At 47.0% G+C, this 21189-nt stretch overlaps 1 long non-coding RNA gene and 3 other non-coding genes across 12 annotated transcripts; all 4 read right to left on the minus strand.

The window, feature by feature from the left end:
• Positions 1 to 2175: 2175 nt before the first annotated feature.
• LOC124085600 (uncharacterized) lies at positions 2176 to 11582 on the minus strand. Of its 9 annotated transcripts, none has more exons than XR_009225784.1 (6): positions 11425 to 11582; positions 10811 to 10948; positions 7815 to 7937; positions 7229 to 7310; positions 4930 to 5188; positions 2176 to 2936 (listed from the first exon to the last, which is right to left on the minus strand). It is a non-coding gene; the product is annotated as an uncharacterized LOC124085600 (long non-coding RNA). The 9 variants fall into 9 exon arrangements; XR_009225782.1 differs by having other exon boundaries at positions 2176 to 2950; XR_009225783.1 differs by having other exon boundaries at positions 2176 to 2723; positions 2839 to 5188.
• On the minus strand, positions 4406 to 4539 carry LOC124085998 (small nucleolar RNA SNORA71). The gene has a single exon (XR_006849673.1). It is a non-coding gene; the product is annotated as a small nucleolar RNA SNORA71 (small nucleolar RNA).
• LOC124086001 (small nucleolar RNA SNORA71) lies at positions 6335 to 6468 on the minus strand. Its single transcript, XR_006849677.1, has one exon. It is a non-coding gene; the product is annotated as a small nucleolar RNA SNORA71 (small nucleolar RNA).
• Positions 8590 to 8723, minus strand: LOC124085999 (small nucleolar RNA SNORA71). The gene has a single exon (XR_006849675.1). It is a non-coding gene; the product is annotated as a small nucleolar RNA SNORA71 (small nucleolar RNA).
• Positions 11583 to 21189: the final 9607 nt, after the last annotated feature.

The following is a 21189-nucleotide window of genomic DNA, read 5'->3' on the forward strand; positions in this document are numbered from 1 at the left end:
GTGATACTCTGAGGTGGGATCCAGCCTCTAGATAGGGCACACATTTGTTCAACAAACCTCGATTTCAATTTTCTGATCATTTATCCACACTGGCCTCTTGTCTCTGCACTTGATGCTGGGGAGGGGTGAAGGTCGAAGAGTGAACACAAAAACACATGGTTTCTGCCTTCATTAAGCTTACAGCCCAAAACAAAAGCCCAGCAAACTTTCCTGCAAAAGAGTAACAGACAGTCAATATTTTAGGCCTATATCATCTCTGTTCCAACTTACCTCTGCCATTGCAGAAAACACCCATAGACAAGAAGTGTCACTATAAATGTCACAAGAACAAGCAATGGTCCAGGCGTGGTGGTACACTGCCTGTAATCCCAGCAGCTGGGGAGGTTGAAGCAGGAGGATCATGAATTCAAAGGCTCTTTTAGCACTTGGCAAGGCCCTAACAACTCAGGGAGACCCTGTCTCTACACAAAATGCATAAAATAGGTTGGGGATTTGGCTTAATGGTTAAGCACTCCTGGATTAAATCCCTGGTACCAAAAAAAGAGCAGTGGGCCAGGTTTGACCTGTAGGCCAGTTTGCCAATCCCTGGTCTAAAAGAACAAACCACCAAGAGTTGACACTGAAAGCAAGCCTGATTTTTATTGGGAAAACTTCTAACAATCACTTCTGTTTTAAAGAGGCAAGTGGCTGAAACCCAAAAGCAACACTGGCAGGAAGATTTTTTAAGGCATGACCAGTTAACAGTTCATAGCCATCCTTCCTGTTGGATGTCAAACCTTCAAGACTCTCACGCTCCTGCAAATGGACAACATGCAATTGTCCCTAACAATGAGATAGAATTTTTTTTTTTGGTGGTGCTGGGGACTGAACCCAGGGCCTTGTGCATGAGGCAAGCACTAAGCTATATTCCCCACCCCCTTGGTTTTGTCTATTCCAGGATGGATCAAAGATTTCTCATCAGGAAGCCACAGCTTTCAATCCCCAGCACTAAAATAAGACACAACTTTAATGATCTTTGATCAAGTTTGTCCCTGAGGTCTTATCGGACCAGCTTTATCTTATTATTTAGGCCTTTCATTTGAGGCCATTTTAACGTTTTCTAGAAATGTTAACAAATCTTTACAGGGAAGAATCCATCCTTCTGTCCTGACCCTTAGGATGTTTTCTCTATGCCCAGATCTGACCCTCTGTAAAAGGCAGATGAGTCGATACAAGGACTTGGTTAATGCATCATCTCTTTGCTGCAATTACCCACTAGCCACATCTGTCCTCCACCTGCCCATCCTGTTCCAATAGTGGCTGCCCCACGTTCACACTACTCACACCCTTACTCCACAGCTTCTCACCATGCTAACACCATGCAGTTTATGTCCATGGGAGGCTGGCCAACTAGTTCATTTACCTACTTTTCTGGTTTTAGCAATGAGAGGTCCCACTTTCTGCCTAAGCCCTCAATTTATGGACACCGTGGTCTTCCTAATACCAACCACCTTTTCAAACTCCTGGCTTGACTATCCTGAAGTGTTTACGGCCTGGATACGACATGTCCCCCAAAGACTCATGTGCTAGAAGACTTGTTAACAAGGGCAGCGATGTTAACTCCCTTTTGGAAAGGGACTGGATGGTTCCTCATCAGTGAAACCCACTGATGGATTAATAATTTGATGCCATCATGGGGAGCCAGTGATTAGTTGGAGGAAGGTTACTAGAATGATTTGTTTCCTGCTTATGCCTCCATCCTGTTTGGGGCTGCTGCCATGAGCTAAGCAGTTTTCCTCAGCCACACCTTCATCACACCCTGCCTCATCTAAGGTCCAAAGCAACGAAGCCAGCAACCACGGACTAAAATCTGATAGTTGAGACAAAAATCAATCTTTCCTCCCATAATTTGTTCACACCAGGTATTTTTTCATAGTGACAAAAAGCTAGCACAGCCCTCAGCTCACAATCCCTGAATGTGAGCAGCAGTCAGTCACTTCCTAGTCCTGACTATACATCTCACATACCCTGCCTCCACATCCAGCCTCCTACTTAGGTTGTTACTAATTTAAAAGGCAGGCAGAGGGGACAGGGTTTGTTGCTCAGTGGTAGAGCACTTGTCTAGATTGTGTGAGGCCCGGGGCTCAATTCTCAGCACTGCACATAAATAAATGAATAAAATAATTAAGGCCCATCAACATTAAAAAAAAAAAAGGAAATTTTTATTGAATGGGGGATGGGGGGACAGGAAGAAACACGAAGACCAAGGAAAAGTCCAGAGCCAGCCACCACAGCACATGCCTGTAATCCCCAGTGACTCAGGAGGCTGAGGCAAGAGGATGGCAAACTCAAGGCCAGCCTGTTCAACTTAAGAGACCATGACTGCAGGTACAGGCAGACAGATGGAGCTGGGCTTTCCTGTCCATGGCCCTGGTTTCTGAATGATCTCAGCATACAGTAGGGTGCAGCTGGCAGTGAAGCTTCATGGGATGACATCACTCTCAATTCTCTGCCCCTCTGGTGTCCATGAACAGCACCCACCAAGATCTAAAAGAAAAGGCTGTGAGATAGTGGTCTGGGGTTTCATTTGCCCTCAGCTTCTGATAATGGCTTCCAGGGCCCCTGGCATTAACTTAACCACAATGAGAAGCATCAGCACACCCAGATCCCAATCATCCCAAGGGCCACGGACTCCCTGGCCTGGGAATGTCCTTCAATAGTCTCTGCTTCCACAGGTATGAGACCTAGACAGTTGAGGAAGCAGAAAAGTAGTAAGTTTGGCACCATCTTCTCCTGTCCAAACTGACACCACCCAATCAGCAGGTTCTTGTTTTATAAAGAGTTAAAAAACAAAAATACCTTGGAAGCTCAGTTTTTACAGTGTCTTGACAGGAGTAATATCCATGTATTTGTGCACCAACTGTCAATTTGTTGCTTATCCCCCTCTGGGCGCACACCTGAAGATGAATCGCTTCATAAAGACAGAGGAATGCCCATATTCACCACAGCACCCTTCCCCATGTCCAAGACACAGAAACATGAACCCAAAGAGATCAAGAAAATGATATATATGTCTACACACTGAGACAGAGTAAGGGAACAGAATATTATTCAGCCTTAAAAAAAGGGAGATCCTGCCATTTGTTACACAGATGGACTTAGAGGACATTATGCTATGTGAGATAAGCCAAAAGCTCTCACTTATATGTGGACTAAAAAGCAGGTGGTAGTGGGAAATGGGCCAGTATAAATCAAATGATTTAGATATGTAGACTGAGTTAGTATGAGGACTATCATACCATGTTAAGAGGTTTTGTTAAATTCATTTTCTAAGATTTTAATTGCTCTTGCAATACACATACCTTAAAAAAAAGATAATCCCAGCCCAGACAGGCACAGTGGCTAGGATATGGCTCAGTGCTTAAGCACCTCTGGGTTCAATCCCCAGTAGGGAAAAAAGTCCTGTGTGACAGATGTTAATCTGCTTTACGAGGATAACCACTTTATTATTTTATAACATGTTACAGACCTCAGTGATTGGAACAGATCAGGGGAAGGAGAGAGGTGACGGGGGCCTGTGTCTACCGTCTGGTGTGTAAGGGTTGAGTTCACCTATCTGTCCATATTGTGTTTTGCCATCCTTGATTACTACTGTAGTCCCTGCCCCCTTAATTGAAGACCAGTGGGAAAATCCATACCTGATGGACTGACCATGGGCCCTCTTTAGGGCAAGGTCTATGGGTAGACTAAAATAAGGTAAGTTTCGTCACCAAAGAAATTCCTCAAATGGGAGAAGAAAATGAGACAAATGCCTCAACCTCAGGCAGGCTGCTTTATCCAAGGGCATTTTCCTGTGACTGCTCAATGGAAAGAACTCTATCCTTATAGGAACTTGCCTCCTTTTTGTCCAAAAGTGACAAGAGTTCCAGGCCCAAAGCAGATTGTGACAAGACATATAGAGACATAGAGCCACTGCCCTGAAGAAGCTTACAGAAAACAAGCATGGTGGCCAACACCAGTAGCGACTCAAGAGGCTGAGGAAGGAGAATCTTGAGTTCAAAACCAGCCTCAGCAACTCAGTGAGGCCCTATCTCAGAATTAAAAAAAAAAAAAAAAGCTGGGGATATGTCTCAGTGATTAATTGCCCCTAGGTTCAATTCCCAGTACATGAGAAGGGTATGATGAGCAAGACCACAGTGACCAGTGACCAGAGCTGGGGCTGAGGACAAGAAGCATGGGGCAAATATAGGAGAAATGACCTCTACTGTGATTGCAAAATCAGCCTATGAACAAAGTCCCCTGGGGCAGAGCCCTGCCTTGATTCCCTTTCTATAAGGCCCCAGTGCCCACACCATGCTAGAAGGTGCACTGCAGTGGCCTCAGCACCAGGTATCAGGAGGTAAGAAAGAGAGTGAGAGACAATATATGTACAAAAGCTCCAGAGTTTGAAAGGGACAAAAGCAGACCCTCCAAACACGGGGAATCGCTTTCAGCAATTCCTCTCCCTGCACTATCAATGACCAGGGCACGGGTAGCCCATGATCACTTTCGAATACAGGGGCAAAAAAAGACAGGCCAGGGCCAGCAGCTGAGGAAAGGGCCCTGGCCAGGATGAGAGACATAGTGACTCAGAAAAGGGACACAGTAACTAAGTTTACTGGTTGTAACTGCACCAGCTGCCCCTGGTTCTCAAAGGTACTCTAACATGGGGCTTCATAAGCTTTGGCCTAAGATGGAAGTCCAAGTTTGGGAGTAATGTGGAGTTCATTAGGTCTGGAGGTCTGGAACTGAGTCATAAAAAGTATCCCACCAAGGTTCAGAAAAAAACACCAGCTAACTTTCTGACTTCCCAAAGCATTTTAACAAGCTACTGCAGAACCAAGCAAGGATGAGGGCTACATAGGTCCTTGCAGAGCTCCTGGAAACCAAGGGGAGCTCTATAATACCTACTGTGTTTAACAAAAGCTTCTTCTGCTTCTCAGAATGGGAGAGGAGAGTTTGGGGAGCATGTCCCTGCAGGCCACAGTGAGGGAGCAAACAAAAGGAAGCAGCCTTTGCCTTGGTCTTGAAGCTGAACATCACTGTTCTCTCTGGAGAAGCACCCAGGATCCATACCTCAGGAGCATCATAGCCCAGCCTCCCCTTTTTTTCTTTTTCAGCCTCCTCTTAATGACAGGGGGCTGCTAGGCACAGAGGACAGCTGACAATCCTGCAGGGACAAGAAGCCACATACATCATTTATCAATCACCCAAGACGTTCACCACGAATTAAAAAACCCATCTCTCATCAGGTGGTTAGTGCAAGCCTGTAATTCCAGCAACTTGGGAACTAAGGCAGGAGGATCCGATTGAGATCAGCTTCAACAATTCAGCAAGACCCTCATTTCAAAATAAAAATAAATCTCAGTGGGGATGGAAGGGGCTAAAAGGTGACAAACAGATTTCTCTTCGCTCTCCACTTCTTTCTTCATTTTTTCCCTTCTCTGGCCTCATGCTAGGCATGCTGGGCAAGCGCTCCACTATTGAGCATGACACCCCCAGCCCTTTTTGATTCTGAGACAGTTTCACACTAAGTTGCTGAGGCTAGCCTCGACTTGTGATCCTCCTTCTTTAGTCTCTCAAGTCACTGGGATTACAGGCATGCACTACCACACTCAGCTCATTTTTTTTTAAATTTTTATACTTTTCTTCATTCTTTTTTTGGAGGGATGGGCACTGGGGCCTGAACTGCTACTGAGCCAAATCCCTAGCCCCATTTTGTATTTTATTTAGAGATAGAGTATCATTGAGTTGCTTAGCACCTCACCATTGCTAAGGCTGGCTTTGAACTTGGGATTCTCCTGTCTTAGCCTCCCCGGCCATTGGGATTACAGGCATGCACCACTGAGCCCAGCTCATTCTTTATCTTACAATTTCATCCATTCCTCCAGGGTCAGCCCGAGAACCAGGCATTCTAAGATGAGACTCAAAGGCCAGGACAAATGGCAGAGGAATGATAAGCACAGAACAGTGGCCAGTGAGTCATGCCAATGTATACTTCATAGGGACACGGAGGAGGCAAAACCTAGAGGAGCCATGCAGACTGGGAAGTGAGGTGGTGTACTGAGCTGGACACCCTACCACTATGAGCACTCACCCTTTCCTTCCTCTTATTAGTACACACTTAGGAATCTCTATTAAAGGACAACATGTAATAAAGCCCTAACTTAGGCACACACAACCCTGCACTCGCCACCTCACAACACTGGATTCTGTTCTGGGCAACCCTTCCACATAATCCACACATGACATCCCCAGCCAGATATCATGAGGCACCAAGAAACAACTATAAGGGTTGGCAAAAGATAAACTGGAGTGTGGGAAAACTACAGGGTTTGGAAGGGATGGGTGGACCCTCCAAACACGGGGAAAATGTCTTCCAGCCATTCTTCTCCCTGCACTATCAATGACCAGGGCACAAGCAGCCCATGAACACTTTCGAATGCAGGACCAAAGAAAGATCAAGGAAGGGCCAAGGACAGGAAACTAATGCCAGGGGCCTAGTCCAAAACAAAGAGCACAGAAATCCTGCAGCTGCCATCTAGCATACAAAACCCCATAAAACTGCCAAGGTGAAACAGAGGAGATACTTGCAACAAAAAACACTGGAAAAACCTACGGGCCAGAGATCAGGCTCACATGGACATGTCCAAAGACCTATTTATTACATCTTTGTTTTCTATACCAGGAAACTGAGGTTCAAAAATAGGTCAGACCAGCCCCTGGCTGGCATCTGGGAACCTGGGTCTCGGCATGTTCCCATCTCAGCAGTGAACTGATCAGGGTGGCTCACCAAGCCCAGACTGCAAACAGTGTGGTTTAGACCCACCACTTACTTTCCTCCTGGGAGCCTGGACTTTTACTGCATGCCAGGCAGACGGTGTTCACATGACCAGACCTCAGTACAAGCCCTGGGCTCAAGTCTCTATTGGGCTTCTCTGAGCAGAAACACGGCACACATGGGGAGGCCTACCCACTGCTGGGGAAGAATGGGTTCCCTGCAAGGGATGAGGGATGGAAACAGCATTAAAAAGCCTGCAGACTCCTCCTGACCCCCACCTTTGTCCTTTTTTCCTTTAACATTTGGCTGTATATCCTGTCTGCTGCTATGATAAATCTTAACCATCGAGTACAACTAGAAAGAAACTAGCCAGACATGGTGGCAAAAAAGGATTTAAGAAGCAGGTATGGATGGGGTGGTGGCACAGACCTGTAATCCCAGTGACTTTGGAGATGCTGGCAGGAGGACTCAAAGTTCTGAGGCCAATCTGGGCAATCTGTCAAGGCCCCATCTGAAAATTTAGAGATAGAATAAGATGGGCTGGGGATATAGCTGAGTGACAAAATGGTTCAATCGCCAGTGCCTTAATAAAAAGCAGCAGCAGGTGTGAGTGGCTCTGATGCCCAATTCTACCACTTCTCACCATGACTTGCCACTGCTGCAGAGCTCTGCAACCTCGAGAACCACCTGTTCCGCACAGCCTCCAAAGGCATGTGAAGGGCCAAATGTGATCCAGGTTCCTCAATAAAGGTCAATCCTTTATCATCCTTGCCTCACCCTTCATCACCACCCCATGCACCAGGGAAAAGGAACATGACTTTAAGGGGTGCAGAAAGTCACTCTCCAGAGAATGAACCAGAGATGCTTATCTCAACACCTGTGGTCTGACCTTCTCTTGTATGAAAACACCTATGGCCAAGCCTCTGTACACACTGGCACATAAATGTTGACTAAACACTTATGACCATCACCTAAATAGCCAAGATTTATTATAGGAACAAGACAAGCAGCTTACCTCTAGGAAAGGGGCAGGAGATCTTAATCTAAACCAGTGTTATCTCTTGTGCCAACTGTTACTAAGGGCTCTGTTCAAAAGGGTGTTGAGTGCGCTGTGTTTCTCTAGCAGCATCTGGGCAACCTGGAAGAGGTGATGGTGCAGGGGGGCTGTGTTAGTATGGGCTGCTGCCATAAATCCCTCAAATTATATTCTGCTCTGCCCACCCTGGATCTTTGCCACCTTACCCACAGCTGGAGGAAGAACCTTTCCCAAGGCCACAAGAGGCCAGGACCTACAGAAGTAGACCACATGTAGAATTCTTCCAGTGGGGGGGAAAAATAAAAAACCTACTCGCACCCCGAACCTACACATCCATACTCATGTTGCATCTCCTCCCTGCCAACACTCCACGAGGTAATGAACCCCATCTCCCTTACAGTAGACATTCTCCCCATTTTTCATTTGCCCTACCCTGACAGAACACTAGCATTCAGAGCAAAGCAAGATACAGAGGAAGATACTGCCCTCAGGATCACCTCAGAGTAAAGAGACAAGCAAAGCACCAACTTCCATCCAGTCTGATTAGCTCTATGGGGGGAATACAGGCAGAGAACACTCCTGGCAGAAGGTGATGGCCACTGTCAAGACTCCACACCTAACCCACTACTCCTGGGAGTCAAGTCCACATTCTTCCCTCATGTAACACAACAACCTGCCCTGGGCCAGGGAAAAGAGCCAATGCATTCAATTAGATGATGCCAGCATCCCACCATCAAAAACGGGGACAGAGAGGTGTGGGAAAGCTCCAGGGTTTGGCAAGGACAGAAGTGGACCCTCCAAACACGGGGATACGCTTTCAGCGGTTCCTTTTCCTGCACTACCAATGACCAGGGCACAGGCAGCCCATGATCACTTTCGAATACAGGGGCAGAAAAGGGCAGAGAAGGTGAGAAAGGAGGCCGTGGCCACCATCTTGGGAAATGACCTCAACTGGAAAGAGACCAGCAACAAGGAAATGCTCACATTTGCAGTAGTAATCCCAGAAGTTGCTTCTGACTGATATCAGATACATAATCCCTATCTTACACAACAGAAGGACCTTTCTTATTTGGAGAGTCTTCTGTTTGACTCTTGTTGTTGGCTGGTACGGGTTAAGTTTATGCATGCAGGATAAGATGACAGCTGTTAGGACTGTGCTCTACTGTGCTGCTGTCCCAGCCCAGGCCATTTTCCATGTGTTTGACACTGGTCTCCAGTTTTAGCAAGCCCTGTGCCCTTTGTTTCTTCCCCTGCATTCAAAGTGATTACAGGCTGCCTGTGTATTGATCTTTGGTAATATAGGAAAAGTCTCAAGGTGTCCTCATGTGCAGAGGGTCCACTTTTTTCCCTTCCAGAAGCCATAGCCTTAGTGGGATAGTGGCAGTTACTTGAGCCTATGCTAGAGCTTTTGGTGCATAACCACCAGAGACTGTGCTTCCCCAGGTGTTTTCCTTTTGGTGAATATCATGGTTTCTTGGACATTTTGTAAGCAGTGCCAAGTGGGCTGATCCTGTGCTGGCTTCTTGTGTCCTGAGGGAGTGCCATGTGATTGCTGTGAGAGAGAGAGGTAAACAGGTAGGTAGATGTCTATCTGTCCCCTGCAAGAGCAGGGATTGTGAAGTTCTAGGTAGGTGGTACCCTGCCTAGCTCTCTGGAATGAATGTTCTCTGCAAGCTTCGAGGCTGGCAGTGTTTAGGTGGTCTGGAGCAGGGAATGAGAACGCCAGGTCACACTGCTTCCTTTTCTCTGAGCTCTTTTCCCTTGTCTAGCAGGACAGGTCTGGGCCTTCTTCCTCCTTTGTAGAGCTGCTGCAGAGAAGGTGCTTTCAGAACTTGATTAGGGTCTGGGAGTCCCTAGGTGAGATGTTGAGAGGAAGGCAGCAGTGTGTTGGGATGGACAGACCTGTGTTTAACTTAATTTCCAGTGACCAGCTCTGGTCGTCAGCGTGCCTCAGTGGAAATACTGTCAGATTTTCGATTCAGTACCACTCATACCCAGTCTCTGGCTTGCAGTCTTATAATTTCTACCAGTCTTCCTGTCACTTCTGAGAAGTGGAGGGCAAAAGGGGACCCATACCTGTGTTGTGTCTGTTGACACCTCAGACACAACACAGGTATGCCAGAAGCCAGGTGCAAAGAGGCATCTAAAATTGGCAAGAAGGAGCATTTTAAAAAGTCAGGAGTGGTGACGCATGCCTGTATCAGCAGCTCAGGAATCTGAGGCAGGAGGATCTCAAGTTCAAAACCAGTCTCAGCAACTTAATGAGATCACGTTTCTAAATAAAACATAAGGGCTGAGGATGTGGCTCAAGGGTTAAACTCCAGTTCATGCCCCAGTACAAAAAAAGAACAGCAGTGAACCCTTGAGTGTGGACAATCCACATTCAGCAATTCTTCTCCGGGCACCATAAAAGAAAGGTACCGGCAAGCCCAAATCATTTTCAGATACAGGGGCAGAAAATGGCAGGTGAGCCCAAAGAGAAGCCCACATTAGGATATTAGCTCACACAAACAGTCCAAGGAGGAGAAAGCAACCCATTCAAGCCCAGGATCCATGGAGCAAAAAATTAAACAATTCTACCCACCCCCATCAAAAAAGCACAGAGAAAGATCACTTTCCATCAAAATGCTTAAAACTAATCACTCAAAGCACAAAATTAGTTATCTGCATTTAGGCAGGCCTGAGGGCTCAAAAACAAGAGCAGTCAGAGGCTCTCTGCCCTCATGGAACTTTGGCAGCTTCCCTTCTTTACAGAAAGTAAAGCTCAGGAAAATGAGGAAACTTAGCCAAGATCTGACTTTCTACTCCTCAAATTCAGCCTCCTCCCTTACCCCAGGCTTCACTCGGCACAGGGGCTTTGCCACGCAGTTCTCAGAACACTACAGAGCTCTACCACCTTCCTCTCTGCTGGTGTCCACAGAAGGCAATCCAGAAGTCACCCCTGGTTTCTAGTGCCCATGAATAGCAGTACTTACCCGGGGACATCCTCCCCCTGGACACTGAATGCCCCGGAGGGAATCCAGAGAGAAGAGGGCGCTGGCTGCTGCAGAACCAGCAAGAAACATCCAGGAGAGAGCTTTCATGTCTGCAGGGGAGGCGTTCAACAGCGAGGCCTAGGCACAAAAAAAAACACAGGAAAGGGCTTTCGGTGCACAGCAAGGACTTAAACCTCCACCAACCAGTGTCCAAAATGGGTTTTAGGTCTAGCCTTAAAAAGCGGCCGAGGGGAACGTGAGCCAACGTTCCTACCACGTGGCACAAAGACTGAGCCTGTCTAGACGACTCAAAGAGCTTCGGGCTTTCTAATGCCAAATCGGAGATAGAGGACCGGGTGTGAAAAACCCAGAAGCTCTGCACCCTCTGCTAGGCTCAAGGCCCGAGGCAACCCTACTCCGCACGAGGCTGGGGGCGGCCTAGGCCGCTGCCTTCCGTGGGCCTTTTCCAGGGACATGGGTAATAGGGCTACACACGCACCGTGTGAGACGGACTCCGCCTGACGCTGACCCCCAGAGGCCTCTCCGCTCCTTGGAGCCTCGGTTTCCTCTAATGGAGCGAGAGGCGCAGACCACATACCCCGCAGTAAACTCACCCCGACGCCCTGGCGCCGGGAAGCGGCGGAGACAGGGCAGACAGCTGGGGAAGTTGCAGGATGCTTGGCGATTTCGAGAGACGGCGAGAGAGCGCGCGGGATGCAAAAAAGAACAAGCACGCGACAAGACTTCCCTTTTCTTAGCCCGCGACGGCGGAAATAGAGCTACGCGCGCGGCGTGCGGCCTAGAGCGGCACTTCCACAGGGCGGAACCCGGGAGCGCAGATTTATAGCGCCCCTGGCGGAGAGGAGGTCCGCTTCTGACTGGAAGGATCGAGATAGTTTTCCAAAGTGGCCTGGAAGTTTTGAAGAAATCATCCCTTATATACTTTGCCTTTCTGTTTGTTCTGAAGCTATTCCTTGTTCACTGATTTGTCATTAATCTGTAGGAATGGTCAGCCTTCTTCAGTAGGCTCTGTTACTAGGTTAAGTTTGCGAATGTGTTTAGTTTCTAATTCTTTCTGACTCCCTATCCAGTGTACATCTGCCTGATTCACCACTGTATTTTAGCACTAGTTCAGTGGCTGCCACAGTAGAAAGAATGAATGAGTTCTACCCATGTACTTCTTTGTACCAGAGGGTGAGAAGGAGAGGAGTCCAGAGAGGCAGGCAGGGAATGAGTTCTTTACCAAACTTCGTCCTAAAAATACATGGGATTGGCAGGCAGAGAAAGCCCTTGAAGCAGTAGAGACCTGACCAGATTCTCACAGCCTATCAAAGACAGGCTTGGGAGTGGGCCCATGCCCCCAAATTCTCACAATAATGAATTCTGCCTGTGTCCTGGGCCAGGTGTGCCTCTTGGACATGGGCAATGCTGCCCTTGGCGCTGAGGAGGAGGGGGCCTCCCAGGAAGATTTCTGAGTTCACTGTCACAGGGGAGAAATCCAGAATTGACCTACACAACCACGAGGGAAATGAGGATCATGGAGTGTGAGAACACCACATATTCTATACCTGGGAGAAGTCCATGGGATTCTGAGACTGTGAGAATATTGGACATGTGGGGAGGAGCCTTGAGGTGCTGTGGCTGAGAGGACACTGGACAAAGGGCTCAGGATGCATCCTTGCGGCTGCACAGTCCTCTCCTGCCTCCTCCTCTTGCTCCCACTCTTCGTGCACCCCCTCACTAGTAACCAGCCTTGGTTTTTGATTCTGAAAAATGGGTAGTCATGGCTCCTCCCTTGTAACTCTGCTGTGAGAATTAAGCCAGAGGTCCCTGTGGGGTTTCTTTTTTTTTTCTGTGGTCCTGGGGATTGAATCCAGGGTGCTGTACCACAGAGCAATAGCCCTAGCCCTGTGGTATTCTTCGTGAGGCAGAGAAATCGTGCTTTGTTTGACAAATTTAAGGTCTCCCTGTCCAGAAGAAATATAATGCAGGCTACATATGTAATTTTACATTTTCTAAGTCACCTTTAAAATTTTTTTAACTGAAATAAATTTTAATTATGTATTTTTATTTAACCCCATACTGTAACTAAAATATTATGGCAGCATGTAGCAATAGTTTAAAATTACAAATGAGATATCTACCATTCTTCTTCTTGTATGAAGTCTTTGGAATGTGGTGTGTTCACATTCACAGCATATTGCATTTCAAATTGGCTGTATTTTCAGGGTAGGGGAGCTCCACATGGCTTGTGGCCCCTGTCCTCATCAGCTCAGGTGTGAGACACTCTGGCTTTGGTCAGTCCCTTAGAGCTAGAAGAGAAAAGCAAGCAGGAAGCCGAGAACATGTCCTTCCCATTGCCCCTGCTTCTGAACCTGGACACCCTCCGAGGGGCTTGCCCTCCTGCCTAATTAGACTGAGGCCCCTTTGCTCTCGACTGGAGAGTAAGGCACAACTGCCCTCAGAAAGCTGGGGATGGACAGAGCCACGATTCAAACCTACATTTTCTTTTGCATTACTCATCCCCATAATGCCAGGGAAGTCATCTTGGCTGGTCCATTTCTGCATTCCTAGTGCCTACAAGGAGGCTGAGAATCTAAGAAGAGTAGTCGAGGCTTGTTAATCATGGTGTGACAAGGATGTCAAAATGGATGTTTCAGCTGATGAAGCACCTGAAATTACGATTTGATAGGCAATAAAGAGTTGGATAGGCATGTGTGTGAGTGCGTGTGAGTGTGTGTGTGTGTGTATTGTATAGTGAGCAGGTACTTTACCACTGAGTTACACCTCCAGCCCTTGCAAGACTTGTTCTTACCCAATAATGGTCAGAAGAGTTACGAGACCACCCTGATGTTTTTGTAGGGACTGGAAAAAGACACTTCTGTTCAGCAAGTATAAAGAGACACTTGTAAATGATTACATATCAGAATAACTCCTGCATCGCATTAATGAAGGATTTGGCTACAGCTGAGAAGGCAAAATTCTACCATCTGGGAATCTGTGACCTCATAGTGGCTGAGGGATCCTCAGGGCCTACAGCCCCTTCCCTTGAGGAGATGGAGTTGGGGCTGACTGGACAGATTGTTCCAAGGAGGTGTTGCCTAGGGTCTAAATGAGAAGTCAGCAACTAGCCACATTGGGCCTACAGGAGCCCTAACCCTCTCCCCACACCACAAATGGAAACCATGCTGAATATCTTGCTGGGTCTATTCATTGTCCTGCTCTGCTTGTTTATGATCCTCTGTTACTGCGCGTATCAGCAGCAATAGACTTGGTTTCCTGAAGTCTGGGACTAAAACCTGATGGACACCTTGGCCAGCCCAGTCACCCAGGGCAATTCAGCTGCTCTTGATCTGCCCCATAGACTACTATATACGTTTGTGCGGGTTGTGAACTGCACAATTTCTGGGAGCACTATTCACATCATAGTCTGTGGTTGAGAAGCAGCGATGCTGGAGGAGATTGGCTGAGCTGATGACTCGGAACATCTTTGGCTACAGGGAAAGAAGATATTTTCCTAGTAAGCCCCCCTCAGTGCAGCAGAGTGACCCTCTATTACATATTTCAACACATAAATAGTGAGACCTTTTAATAAAGACCCTTGAGCACTTTTCTCTCCAATTCATGAAGTCAAACAGAAGATAATTAAACCTGGTATAGTGAAACCTGGGCAGGGCCACTAGAAAAAGAGAAGGGTTTGCAAGCAGTGGGGAGACTTTCTGGGAAATACTTCCCTTCACTCCTTTGACACATTCTCGTTTCTCAAAGTTACTTTCTGAGAGTCAGTCGTTTCCACTCTTTCAGCAGCTCTGGGAGGAATCAGTCACCTTGGAGGTCCCTGTATCATCCTCAGAGAAAAGGAGAGTGAAACACTATCCCTGAAGCACCCATCTCCACTCCTCAGAATCTAGGGCACATAAGGGAATAATGGGAGTAGGTCCAGGCCAGAATGTCCAGATGCAGACATTATGTCGAAGGCACTGGCTTTCTCTTGTGTCTGATGGGATTTAGGATAAGTTACTGCTATCTGCAGAAAGCTACTTTCTTGCATGCAGGCCAAGTTCCTTGAATTGTGGTCATACAATTGGACAAAGCAGGCTAGCTGATGCTGATGCTGTCACTGCTTCTGTAATCTAGTAATCTAATCTATAAATGCCCCCTCCCTGTGGTGACTGGTCCAGAGGGCAGTGTTCAGCTGGCTCCTGCTGGACACAGCATTATGGGGATGGAGGGACTATTGTCTTATAAAGGCACCAGAGGCACTGTGTGAAGCAGGTGTACCTGTCCAGCCCCTCTACCCTGAACTTTCTGGCGAAGCACCCATCTGGCCTGCTTCACAGGACCTTTCTGACAAAGTATCTGTCTAGCATGTCACCACTGGATCTTCCCTGTAGTCATTTTTCAATAAACTTTCTGTCTCACATCCCATTTCTGTGTTTCTTCTTTGGACTCTCGGCAACCTATCCTCTCCACTGGTGTAGTACAGCTGGGCTACACCAGTAGTCCATTATCTAACTTATCTTGAGGGTGTATTGGGAGGTGTTCAGTGTGTAAATGTCACCTCTCAGGGGCCCTGTGGCCTGAGCTTGGGATGCTTAGCCAGATCCTGGCTCCTGCCTGGTAAAGCTCACCCAGCAGGGCCTGCCCTGTGTGACGGTGGGCTTTGCAGGAGGGTGCCTGAAACCCCTGAAAGGGAGGAGGGACAGTTATGTTAGTCAGCTATCCATTCCTGTAACAAAATACTTGACCTGAAAGTATCAGCTTAGAAGGAGGATAGATTTATTTTGGCTGACAGTTTCAGAGGTTTCAGTCCATAGTCACTTACTCCCATTGATTCTGTGGCAAGGTAGTACATAGCTGCTCACCTTATGGTGGCCAGGAAGGAGGTGAGGGGCAAGAGGAGAAAATCAAGAACAAAATATACCCTTCAAGGATAGGCACTCCAGTGACCCACTTCTTCCCAATAAACCCCACCTCCCAGTGTTTCCACCACTGCCCAATAGCCCATGAAGCTATGGATCCATCTGTGGACCCATCCACTATGAATTTGTTCCCTCACGATCTAATCACTTCCCCAAGGCCCATCTCTGAACACTGCTGCATTGAGAATCAAGCCTTGAACACAAGAGCTTTGGGGGAGTCTTTAAGATCCAAACCTAGGGCTGGGGTTGTGGCTCAGCGGTAGAGCGCTCACCTAGCACGTGTGAGGTCCTGGGTTCGATCCTCAGCCCACATAAAATAAAATAAAGATATTATGTCCATCTACAATTAAAAATAAATATTAAAAAAAAAAGATCCAAACCTAATAACAGGCATCAGGGCTTGGGCATCAGGGCTTGGTGTGGTGAAGCACTCCTCTAATCCCAGCGGCTCAGGAGGCTGATACAGAAGGATGGCAAGTTCAAAGCCAGCCTCAGTAACTCAGTGAGGTCCTAAGCAACTCAACCTTGTCTCTAAATGAAACATAAAAAGGGCTGAGGATGTGGCTCAATGGTTAAGCACCCCTGGGTTCAATCCCTGGTACAAAAAAAAAAAAAAAAAAGAAAAAAGAAAAAAAGAAAAAAAAAGAAAGAAATTAACTAATTAATTTAATATTATCAAATACATTTTCTGCATCTATTAAATTGCTCTTGGATTATGTTATGGGTTTGGTTTTTGACTCTGACACCTACTTTTAGGAGAGACAACCTGCTGTAGGCCCTGAGCATCTCTGCATATCCTTGCTGGCCATGCCCTGAATGCAAAGCCATGACTAGAGTTTATCTGGTTGTGTTTCTTAAGGTTGTGTTTTGCAATGTGAAACCTTGTAAGATAAGGTAAATGCACCTTGCAGACTAAAACCAGGCTTACTTCTGTTCCCCATAACAAGGGTGAATCCCCCAAAGCTCAGTGGTCCTCATCTAACAGCCTGTGTATGCATGCACCCATCATGGGCACTCAGCTGCGCCATAGGACTTGTAAGGCAAGAGGAACTGATGCGAACATCAAGCTCTATCTTCTGCTTTTGCTATGAATAATAAAGTCCTTAGACTCTGACTTTGGAATTTCCTGCTCACTGCCAGTATCTATAAAACAGAAACAGGCTAACATGTCGGCTTGCAAGTAGAATTAACTCTTAGACCATGTATGGTTCTGGACACACTAACTTCATGACCTTGGAGTAGTTAATCAATCTTTCTGAGCTTTTATTTTCTCATTGGCAAATGGGATGATAATAATAATGTTCGGGTGCCGGATGGTGGCATCACCAGAGGGCGCTGGCCGGTGACGTCCTCGCGGCGCCTGGTGGGTGGCGATATTCCTCTGTAGCCTGCACGCTCCGCGAGAGCGGCTGCAGGCGTTGGACATTCACCGCGGACTGCGCGATCGTGTGTTGTTGACTCCAGGCGACAGGGCTGCTGTGCTGTAGGCGAACTTGTGCCCGAGAGCTCTTTCTGCACAGGGTCGAGAAGGTCTATGCTGGTAGTGGAGGACTGTAAAGTATGTTTATTGTCTTTGCACAGCCTGAGGTTGCTGACTCTGGCAATTTGGTAAAAGAAAGAAAGAAAGAAAAAATCCCAGCATGAATAGCAGAAGAGGCTTTGGAGGAGTTACTTCACCGAAACCTGAAACTTGGGAAACTCCATTTTGAAAATGCCAGAGTGCCCATCCCAAATATTATTGAAGACGTTGAAGTCAGGTTCAAGGACATTTGTCTCTCTTTTTTCTTCAAACGATGGTGGCAAGACATAATATTTGACTGGATTGGAGAATTGGAAGTTTTTCTCCTGGACAGCTGTCAAACCTGAAGTAGAACACAAGCAGTGGAGGATCTCTAAAGGACCTTAAAGGAAAAGACTTTTAGGGGTGAGTCCCAAAAACTCTTCCCATGGGATCAAACCTCTCTTTCTTCCACTTTTCTGGGAAATGAAAATCCAAAGTTTAAATAAATAATGACAAACAATAAAAACAAAAACAACCAAATAATAATAATAATGTTCACCAGGTAGGATGGATATCTTTGCCCATTTTAGGCTGCTATAACAAAATACTACAAAGTGGGTGGCTTATAGACAATAACAATTTATTTCCCCCAAATTCTGAAAGCTGGGAATCTGCGATGGAGGCACAGTAGATTCTGACCTGTGGGGGCCCACTTCCTGGTTTATAGAGTGATGGCTGTCTTCTCACCGTGTTCTCAAATGACCGAAGAGGGAAACAAGCTCTCCAGAGCCTCTTCTAAGGACACTAACCCTATTTATGAGAGCTCCACCCGCATGACCTGATTAAACCTAAACACCTTCCAAAGATCTCACCACCTAATACCATCATATTAGGGTATAGAGCTTCAACATATGAATTTGGGGAGCATTTGTCCATAACAAATGTTCCATGCGTGGTCGGTGAGTGCAATAATGGACGGAAGGAATGATTGGTTGCAAGGAAGCTTGAATGAGTGTCTTAGTGATCTTAGTGGTATGCTGATTAAATGAATTAAAATTCCTGAAATACTTGTGCTCAAAAATATTAGTCATTGATTGACATTATATTCTTTAATAGCATTGACAGGAGGCACTATACCAAAAGATACACTAGAGAAGAAGTGTTTATCTACTTCTATGATCTTTACATCTTTAATAGTTTCACATTCGTACATTCCTAAATAGAAGTTATCATTTCATGATTAGTTCCTACTTTTCCACTAGACTTTAGATTAAATATTCTTTCTTCAGAGAAGCCCTCCTGTTCACTAGGCTAAATAAGTCACCACTGATATTATATTATACCATTCTACCCATTTCCTTTGTGGCACTCATTATGATTTTTAATTATTGTATTTTCTAACTTGTTTATTATTCCTATTAGGATATAACCAAAAAAAAAAAAAAAGTCTGTCTTCTTCGTTTCATTTTCAATTCTTAGTCCAGTCCTTGATAAAAAGTAGTTGTTCAGTAAATTTTCTGGATGAATGGAAGTCTAGATCAGTTGATTGATGAAAAGATGAATGAATGTATAGATGGATGCATACATATGTATAGTTATTTAAGTGGATGGGAGGATGGGTGGCTCAATGGTATAAATGAATAATTGGATGGACAAGGAAGCTGATGTTCCATAAATATTTTCTGCATATGCAGATGCGTGGTCGGTGAGTGCAATAATGGAATAATGATTGGTTGCAAGGAAGCTTGAATGAGTGTCTTAGTGGCTTATTGAATCTCAGCTCCGCTCAGCCAGGGGCGCTGCAGGGCCACTCGCTTAGCCGCCGCTCTAGGCTGCCCTCGCGCGCGCAGCCGCAGTTCCGCCGGCACTGCGGGGCGTAGAGAGCGTCGCGTAACTGCTGCGGGATGCTTCTCAGCACTTTTCTGCACCTGGGTGCATTCCCTTCGGTCGCTCCGAGTGAGTCCCTAAGGGTGCGCGCTCCAGGCGTCATCTGTGCGAGGACCCCAGGTGGCCTCCAGGAGTCCCTGTCAACCCCGGGAAACCGAGGCCCGGGGGGCGGAGCAGCCGCCGGGGTCAGCGCTAAGCAGGGGGTCCATCCTGCGCGCAGGGCGGGGGGCCTCCCGGGAAGAGGCCCTCGGTGGGCAGCGGGCTCCCTCGGCCGCCCCAAGCTGACCGACTCTGAGCCGACGTCAGAGGCGCGCGCGGCCTCGGCTCGGTGTCGGTCTGCGCCCGGCCAGTGGCGCGCCGGTGGGCCCGGAGCCGGGCGGAAGGCGCGCAGAGCCTCGGGGTTTTTTTTGTTTTGTTTTGTTTTTGTTTTTAATATTTACTTTTTAGGTTGCGGTGGTCACAACATCTTTATTTTATTTTTATGTGGTGCTGAGGATCGAACCCAGCGCCCCGCGCATGCCAGGCGAGCGCGCTACCGCTTGAGCCACATCCCCAGCCTGCCCCGGGGTTTTTCACACCCGGTTCTCCAACTCATGGCATTCAAAGACCCAAAGCCTCTGGTCCGTCGTCTCATAGGATCAATCTTTGTGTCACGTCGTAGGAACGATGAACATTCCCCTCGACAACTTTTGAAAGCAAGAGCTAAAACCCATTTTGAAGACTGGTTGGTTGAGGTTTAAGTTAAGGACACTCTAAGGGCCCAGTGGGGCAGCGTCTGGACTCGCGTCCTTGCTTCGCACTGAAAGCCCTTTCCCCGTGCTTTTTTCTGCCTAGGCCTCGCTGCTGTGCGCCTCTCTTGCAGACAGATGACAGCTCTTCCTTGGACGTTTTCACTGGTTCTGCAACACCCAGTGTCCCCTTCTCTCCGCACTCCCCGGTGGGCGCCCAGTGTCCAGGGGGAGGATGTCCCTGGGTAAGTGTTGCTACTCATGAGCACCTGGAAATGGGGGGTGCCTCCTATATTGCCTTTTGTGGACAGGAGTAGAGGGGAAGGTGATGGAGCTCTACCACGTTCTGAAAACGGTGTGGCAAAGCCTGTGTGCAGATACCTGTGTAGGTATTGGGGTGGGGTACATGGCTGAGTTTGAGGACCAGAAAGACCTGGGTAGATCCTGGCTAAGTTTCCTCATTTTCCTGAGCTTTACTTTCTGTAAAGTAGGGAAGCCGCCAAAGCTCTGGGGGGCCAAGGGTTTGACTGCTTTTGTTTTGCTTTTGAGCCTTTATGTCTGGCTACATGTAGATGCACAGTAATTGGGTGGATGAGTGAATGAATAATTTAGGCGTTTTGACCAGAAGTTGGTCTTCCCATGAACTTTTTTTCAATACTGTGCATTAAACCCAGGGTCTTGTACACTGAGCTATATACCAGGCTCTTTTCATTTTTTATTTTGAGACATGGTCTTGCAAAGTTGTCCAGACTTGCCTTAAACTTGACATCTCCTGCCTAAGCCTCCCAAGTCATCAGGAATTACTGGCATATGGCACCATATCCAGCTTTTCCTGTGGACTCTTTTGATGGGGCAGGTGAAGCTTATGTTGGAAGAGATAACTGCATAGTACTTAGGGTTATTTGAGCTTCACACTTAGACAGTCAGCAAGAATTTATCCATTTGAGTCTCTTTGGCAGAAGATGGGTCCCAGGTGATGAGGGAACCTTCTAGAACCTCTACAGTGTTATCAGAGTTTGCACAAAAATGATCTGAAAAGTTCTCTATGGAAGATGATTATTTGCCCCTGTGGAATTGTCAACTTCTTTCCTTGTCCATGAGGAAATGATGTAGTTCATAGATTAGTACAACAGCCCACATTTGTTAAACAGCTAGTTACTGTGCTAGAAGCTCTCCATATGCTTACAAGGATGAGTTTGACTAGGTGACATTTAGGTGATTCATCTGGTACTTCTTGTTTATTGGAAAGGTGGTACCTTAGTGTAGAGGGGCCTGTGAGAAGTGTCTCCATCCTGCCAGAAAACAGCTGGATGAGAGTGCTCCAAAGATGAGGTCTGTCCC

Source organism: Marmota monax, unplaced genomic scaffold (assembly GCF_021218885.2).
Source record: "Marmota monax isolate L192 unplaced genomic scaffold, Marmota_monax_Labrador192_F-V1.1 WCK01_AAM20220418_F8-fsc00014, whole genome shotgun sequence".
Classification (NCBI taxonomy): Eukaryota; Metazoa; Chordata; class Mammalia; order Rodentia; family Sciuridae; genus Marmota; species Marmota monax.